The following is a 6,000-nucleotide window of genomic DNA, read 5'->3' on the forward strand; positions in this document are numbered from 1 at the left end:
TAAAATGTAACACTAAATAGCAATGAAAATTAACTCACTACGGCTACCTACAACAATGGGCATGAATCTCACTAAATTTTATTAAAATGAAGAGCCCCAACACAGATAAATATAGATTTTATGATTTCATTTTATAAAAGTTAGCAAAACTGATCTATGTAGCTAGGAGTCAAGATGATTGTTAATAGGGAGGAGGAAGGTCAGAGATAAAAACTGAGTAAGGACATCAGAGCGACTTCTAAGGTCCTAGTAATATTTTATTTCTTAATCTAGATGGATATGGGAAAAGCTAGAAACGAATTTTTATTAATAATCCTTATTTTTCACTCCTCTCTCCGAGCTCTTTGTCATATGACTTTAGAGTTTCTCTGATAAAGGCAGAATATATCTCCCTATATGACTTGCTTTAATTAATGAATGAGTCAGAAATGAAGATATGTCTGTTCAAAGCCTAGGCTTCAAAGGCCCTCATACATTTTTTAAACATTTCATTTTAAATATCTGTGGGTACATAATAGATGTTTAAATATCTCATGAGGTACATGAGATATGTTGATAGAGGCAGGCAATGTATAATAATCACATCATGGGAAATGGGGTGTCCATCTCCTTAAGCATTTATCCTTTGTGTTACAAAAATCTGCAATGCTTCATGCATTTGTGTGTCATCCTTGCGCAGAGGCTATGGTAATCTCTGTAACATTTCAATTTTAGTGTATGTGCTGCTGAAGTAAGCACCTGCATGCATTTCTATTTGCTTTTTATCATTTCTGCAATCACTATGAGTAGAACATGTCTGTGTTAGCTACACAAAAGGAGGATGGATGGGCTGTAGAGCAGAATATACCAGATGTCTTACTCTGGTTGTGTTGTTGTAACAAAATACTTTAGGTAATTTATAGAGCACAGAAATGTATATTTCATGGAGGCTGGAACCCAAGATCAACGCACCAGCAGGTTCGGATCTAGTAAGGGCCTAATCTCTCTTTCCAAGTTGGTGCCTTGTTGTATCCTCTGAAGAAGAGGAATGCTGTGTCCTCACCAAGTAGAAAAGGTGGAAGGGCTGGAAGGACAAAAGAGAGAGAGGCAAACTCCCTCCATTGTGTCCTTTCATACTGATATTAATCCACCCATGAGGGCAGAACCCTCATGACCTGAATACCTCCCCAAAACCCATCGTCCCAACACTTGCATTGGGGATTATGTCTCTACCAGATGAAGTGTGGGGATACATTCAGACCATAACATCAGGTAAGCTGCCCCCGTCAAATGCAGCCTATAGCGAGCCCCTGTTGGTATTTGCAAATGCACAAGTAAGCAGCTAAACTGCAAACATAGGAGTAATGCCAGACATGTGGGTTCTGCTCTCGGTTGGATTTGGTAGGTATTGTTTAGATGGGAACGTTCTGTTTCACATGTTTTTCATTCTCTTCCACAGGCTAACAGGCTAGACCAGGTGTGTCTTCCTCATGATGACGGCATCAGCTCATGTAGAACAGCATTTTACACAAGGTCTCTTGGATTCTTGCCTTGGAACTAGCTCTCCATAAGATCTGCTTTATTCCATTGGTCAAAACAAGTTAGTTAGATGCCCAAACCCCAAATCAAGGGGCAGAGAAATGTCCTCTTTTGTGGAAGAAAATGCAAAATCTCAAGGCAATAGCTTTAATCAGAGGGATTGTGAAATATTTGAGCCATTAACACAATGTATGACGCCTAGAAGGATGTCACACAGTGAGTAAGTAATTACAACATAATTCATTATTTACAATTGTGTTAAGTATTATGAAGAAAAAATACTGCATGGTGAGCTCTACATGGAAAACTATATAGAAAACAAATATATGATTAAGCATTTCTATTTCAAGTTTACAATCCTGGATAATTATAATATTGACTATCACATTTCCATAGTAAGAGGTATTTAATAATGCACATGATGTCTAGTCTGTATTTTGTTAAATGCTTAAAATTGACATTAAGAAACAAAACTAATAATATCCTGGTTATGTAAAAATCTCTGATTATTTTTCTATTTAATTTTGAGAGCTAAGGAAGCCAGGGTTTTCCTTCTATCTCCAATGATTTTGCACAAAACTTTTACACCGTTCATTACATATTGTGTGGTTTTACATCTTCAGGTTTGAGAAACACATATACTGCTTAGAGATTATGAGGGAGTGAGGTAGGGAATTATTAGGGGATAAAGTGTCCTCAATGTGTTACATTTGCAGAGAAAAAAAAATTGCACCACCATTTATACCTTCTTGGGTATCTTGTTCAGGACCCGTCTTATGATTCTACTGTCCACTCCCTGACTCACTACTCTGCAGGAGGAGGAAGGAGTGTCTAATTTGTTCACATATTCAGTTACCGTCCCAAAAGCTCTCTTTTCTCCCTTGACTGGCTTCAAGCAAAGTAAATGCTTCTCTCTTTTCTTTTCCAGTGTAATAAATATTTTGGGATCTATTCTGTCTTATAATACAGTGGGAAGATGAGGAAGAAGCAGTTGTTTTGAAATTTTATCTGCATGTAGGTAGGTAACCTCAAATAAGAGTGGGATAAGCAAAATATCCCTGCTGTATTTTTCAGTCTAGTTTTACCCATAATGTGTACTCAGATTTTTATTTGGCATTTTCTGTCTGCTATTAGCTGACTGGATTTAAGATGGCTGCAAATTATTTGACATTCCTTCCATTGAGAGTGGGGTCTATATCCCCTGCCCTATAAATTCAGTGAGGAATTGATGCTATGTAACTTCGAAGGCTGGGGCATAAAATTTCTATGCAGCTTTTACTTTGTTTTCCTAGAACAATCTCTTTCCAGATGCTTCCTCTTGGGTATCTCAGAATCCAGCTGCCATGCTAAGAGAAACCTAAACCACCTGAGGGAGGCCCTCTGAGGGTGTCCGGTTTACAGTCCCAGCTGAGGCAGATCAAATCAGGCACCAGACAAGGAAGTGAAAGAGGCTCCAAAACCACAGACCAGAGACCAGCCATTTCTGTTGGACACTGTCTGAAATCCTGATCCGCAGGAGAAACGAACATAATCAAACGGTCGGGTTTTTTTTTTGGGCCACCAAATTAGGGCACATTTGTTATACAGCAACAATGACTGGTACATTCAAGAAAAGAGTGTAGATGAGGGAAAACCATAAATCCACGCAACAGATGAATCATACAAAGGAAAAGGGCAATTCTTGGGAAAGAGAACTCTCCGAAATGTCAAACTCTTTCAGGAGTTCTTCAAGCCTCATCACGATCTAACTGGCCGGAATATTGTGGGCTTCCAATTAAGCCCCTAATATTCAAAGCCAACTATTAATGCAAGTCTGAAGTAATGTGATTTTAGAATGACCAAGGCCAGATTGTAATCACTAGAAACACAAGTATCACCCACCCAGTCAGCTCTATGTCTGCGCCCTGGAATGATGGGAGTATGTATGTATGTGTCCCTATTACAGAAAATTTAAAAATAGTTGTGTGTGTGTGTGTCTGTGTGTACTTCCTTAGAGAAAAAGACAAATGATAAGAAAATAAATTTATATCACAGTTTGAGTTTAGTCAAAATATAAACTCATCTTCAGATATTCTTTAGGTACACACATACACATACACACAGACACACACACACAAACATATACACACACACATACCTCCTGGATTTAGAGCAAACCTTCATCACCTCTTCTATTGTCTACATTTATATCTATATTTCTAACTATGAAACTACTATCTTTTTGAACTGAAGATCCTAAGATAATTCAATATTTATTTTCTCTACTACATGTCATCACATCTATTAAGAATTTAAAATTTCAATAAGGATGAGACAAAAACCCTTAAAATCACTTAATAGCTGAGGTCATCAAAACTGTACTATTCCCAGAATTTAATGATCCAAGTTTTTTTTTTTTTTTTTTTTTTTTTGTCCCTCTTTCAACTGCAGAATGGTTACAAAATTTATTTTGGAATTTTAGTATATAATTTATGTCATTTTAGTGCCTAATTTTCATCCTTGTGAGAAAAAAAGAGTTTACTTCTGTAGTGGTTATTTAGACTCAGTTTCTAAGTACAAATACTCACAGGCACTAGCTTAAGCAAAATGGAATATTTATTACAATGATGCTAGAATATCTCATAGAATTAAAGGGTAGACATAAATTTACTTCTCTGGAACTGCCTGGAGACAGGAGCTAGGAGGTTTTATGCCTCTCTTTGTGTCTGTTTCAATTTTCTCTTTCTCAAGGATCAGTGGATTCCAGTTTTCCTGACCACATAGCAAAACAACAACAACAAAACATGGCTGCGGATGAATCCCGAGTTGACATGTTGCTCCCTGGAGCAGACCTCTCTTTTTTCAGTCTCAACTTCAAATTCCTAGGGATTGAACCATGAATAGCTTAGGCTAAGTCATTGTCTTTGGGAATGGACTCTGAAGGTCCTTCCCTGTCAGGCCTGGTGAGAGGACGGGGTCATGTACAAAATAACTTCCCAGACTGACCACTGCCCTCTTGTGATGAAACAGGGAAAGCAGCCCCCAAATAAGGATGGTATGAAGACTAGTCAGAATGACTTCTCGTGAGAAATTCATACTGAAAGGAAATTCTGTATTTTGAAATTCCAAATTCTATTAATTCATTTGAAATGAAATTGAATTAATAGAGAGACCAATGAATTAAAAAGTCTTGCTTTGCCACCTACTTTCCATATTGAAATGTTATGCAAGGCATCTACCAGTTACATTAATCCCTTCTAGGAGCCTCAATGTACCAGCCAGATCTGTATTATCTTGCCAAGTTCTGTTCCCTTTGCATTGGCTATGCAGTTGATTTACAAGGGATTACTGCCCAGCAGTCTAAGAGGATCAAGGGGAGAACCCCACATACCAGCAGCACACTATGTTGGACTGTGAAGGTCAATCCATCAGTGCATTCTTTTCCAGGAGAGTTTGAGTTGAAATCGGTCACCTTGACATTAGAGTCAGTGCTGGTGCAGCAGGCTCTGCAGTAGAAGCTGGACATCAAATAGTAGAAGTATTTCCATAGAGCCCAGGCAATACCTGTTTTAGCAAAAATGACCAGTAGAGATACTTCTGATTCAGCACATTCAGACCAATAGAATTGGGATCGTATGAGGTCCTGTAAGAAAATGACATTTCAGGCCCCAAGTGGCTTCTAAGTCCAGCTCTTATGTTCTTTATTTAGCCACACATTGTTAAAATAGGTTCCTATCACCTGAGAAAAACTGAAAGTGATTCTTTTCTATGCACCTTAAAAGAACCTATTTGATACACTTCTCAGGATGTAAACAATTGACACTGATAGTGAGACTGAAAGGATGCTCAGATTAACAGTAAGGAATTTTAAAGTGTTGGTTTTATTGGTAATAATAACGAAAATTAGTAGTGATAATAACAATGACAACAATGCTACCTGCTTTATATTGAGTGCTTACTGTGTTCCAGTGAAAATACTTTATAGGCATGATCTTAACCTAAATTGATCTTAACCTAAATTGGTCCTAGGAGGTTGTTTTAATGTTGTCATTCTCATTTTACAACGAAGAATCTGAGGCTAAGAAAAGATAAGTTTCCCAAGGTCCTGTGGCTGGGAAATGACTTAGCCAAAAATGTGACACACAACCTGAGCTCTTAACCACTTTGCTGAACTGCTTTTGCGGGATTTTTTAAAGATAGAGTATTGAGAAGAGATCACGATTTCATTTTGAGAAACCAAGTAAAGTGCAGTCTAAAGACACATAGAGGACGCCCAGTAGCAAATATGTGGTTTACCTTTCTACATATTTTCTGAAATATTTGCCCTTAGATACTAATCCTAAACTATTTCAACATCTGGTTCAAATTATACATCTTGCTTTATCTATAAAACTACAAAATAATATATAATTAGCACCAAGCAAACACGTGTTCCTCATTGTTTTATTCTATTTATATTGAAATAATTATTGAAAGAATATCAGTTTCTCTATTTTCCTTATT

At 37.3% G+C, this 6,000-nt stretch overlaps 1 non-coding gene across 1 annotated transcript; it reads right to left on the reverse strand.

Moving 5' to 3' along the window:
* Positions 1-634: 634 nt before the first annotated feature.
* On the reverse strand, positions 635-738 carry LOC111521574. Its single transcript, XR_002724995.2, has one exon. It is a non-coding gene; the product is annotated as a U6 spliceosomal RNA (small nuclear RNA).
* Between the last annotated feature and the right edge of the window lie 5,262 nt (positions 739-6,000).

The sequence above is a fragment of the Piliocolobus tephrosceles genome, unplaced genomic scaffold, assembly GCF_002776525.5.
Source record: "Piliocolobus tephrosceles isolate RC106 unplaced genomic scaffold, ASM277652v3 unscaffolded_1120, whole genome shotgun sequence".
Classification (NCBI taxonomy): Eukaryota; Metazoa; Chordata; class Mammalia; order Primates; family Cercopithecidae; genus Piliocolobus; species Piliocolobus tephrosceles.